Raw genomic sequence first — 1803 nt, 5'->3', positions numbered from 1 at the left:
ACTGCATGGTTTTGCAGCTACTGGAGACGTTAATCCTTCCCTTTGTATCGGCGTTAAGTTAATCCTCGTCGTGTCTGACCTAACACCTGACCCATACCACATGAGCTCACTGGCGTACTTGTTTGAAGTTGTTTCCTTAATCCTCAACAGGTTACAGGTTGTGTGTGTGGGGGGGGGGGGCGCATAGCAAGGGTGTACGTAGCTCATGACGTGGCCGTGATGATGTGGGTCAGGTGTTAGGTCAGACACGGCAAGGATTAACTTGTCGCCGATACAAAGGGATGGATTAACGTCTCCAGTAGCTGCAGATATGGGTGATTAGCAGACCCAAAAGTGCCGCCCCCCCAAAAGTGCCGGCCGGGGCGGACCGCCCCCGCCCCCCCTAGCTACGCTAGTGTCAGCTTGAGCAGGTTGCAGGAGAACACCTTCTACTACCTGTCACCCATGTTGTCTGTGGCCATCTGTCTGGGCACACTGCAGCTAATCCTCATCACACACTCGTTTTATATGTGTAGAGCCGTTAGCAAGGCCATGAAGTAAGGGCAAACGATTAATTTAACATATAGCATGAACTGCTCTTCCCCCCCTCCCTCCCTCCCTCCCTCCCTCCCATCCCTCGCCCTGCACACACACACCCACCCTCCAGCCCGCTGACTTCTGCTTGTTGATCCGGTTTCCTTTTTATTATTATTATTAAAGATTTGAAGTGACAATTTGCTTGGAAGTTACCTAGTTTAGCTGTATATCTTATGTAGAGGGTTGAAACAACTATTTTTTTTTTTAATGCTGTAACAATTAGCTTGAAAGGATTTAGTTTAGTTATAGTTCTTTTGTGATGTAGAGGGTTGAAACAATATTTTTAGTGACAATTTGCTTAGAAATTATTTAGTTAATCTAATATTTTAGGTTGTGTTGAAATGACCTTTTTAATTTACTGTAATTTGAGGCTATGTTAGCTAGTGTCTCTTGTGATGTCCAGTTATTATGTTTACCATACGTTGAAGTTATATTTAAAAAAAAAAAATTTCTTCAGCGCTAAATGGTAAACCATTGACAGCAAGTTAAATAATCCCAACTTTTAATAGATTACAACTTAACCCAATTTAATTATAAACACTGAAAACCACTAGTATTGGGACCTAGTAGGGTTAGAACCTCTTTAGACTTTCTCCTTATCTTAATCAGTTTGGTCAAGAGATGTTACTTTTGTACACACTTATCTGATTTCCAAGGGTTTGTCACATATACATGCAGTGAGTGTTTTCTAGACCACTGCCGTGTCTCCCCCCCTTCACACCCCTTCAACTCTCCCAGCTCTGAAATACCCCTCTCATTCAAATCCCCATCCCCCTCCCCCAGCAAGACAGCATTTGGGCTTCTTTTATCACTCACAGATAGTATTGAACCTGTCCACGACCAGACTGTGTGTTTGGTTATACAATTGTTTAAACCCATTGCTCGTTATGACAAAAACAATAGATGATATTTTTTTATGCTTGGGAGTGAGATGATCCAAAACTTCCTGTCATGTCGGAAAGAACAAGGAAGTTAATGTGTGTTTCTGGTCACTTGCATGTATTGATCTGAAGTGCATGACGATATACCTTATTGCAATTATCTGTGCATGTGTGTGTGTGTGTGTGTGTGTGCGCGTATATGTGTGTCAATGGTGACCTGTGGTGTAATGGTCAGCATGCTCGCCTCGCAAGCGAGCGGACCCGGGTTCGATCCCCGGGCAGGGTGAAACTATGGGCAAGTTTCTTTACGCCATTTGCCTCTGTCTACCTAGCAGTAATTTGGAAC

General features: G+C 43.6%; 1 non-coding gene across 1 annotated transcript; it reads left to right on the top strand.

The window, feature by feature from the left end:
- The first annotated feature begins 1670 nt into the window (after positions 1 to 1670).
- On the top strand, positions 1671 to 1745 carry Trnaa-cgc. The gene has a single exon. It is a non-coding gene; the product is annotated as a tRNA-Ala (tRNA).
- Positions 1746 to 1803: the final 58 nt, after the last annotated feature.

The sequence above is a fragment of the Homarus americanus genome, unplaced genomic scaffold (genome assembly GCF_018991925.1).
Source record: "Homarus americanus isolate GMGI-L3 unplaced genomic scaffold, GMGI_Hamer_2.0 scaffold49634, whole genome shotgun sequence".
Lineage (NCBI taxonomy): Eukaryota > Metazoa > Arthropoda > Malacostraca > Decapoda > Nephropidae > Homarus > Homarus americanus.
Note: the sequence above shows the minus strand (reverse complement) of the source record. Positions and strands in the feature narration are given on the sequence as shown.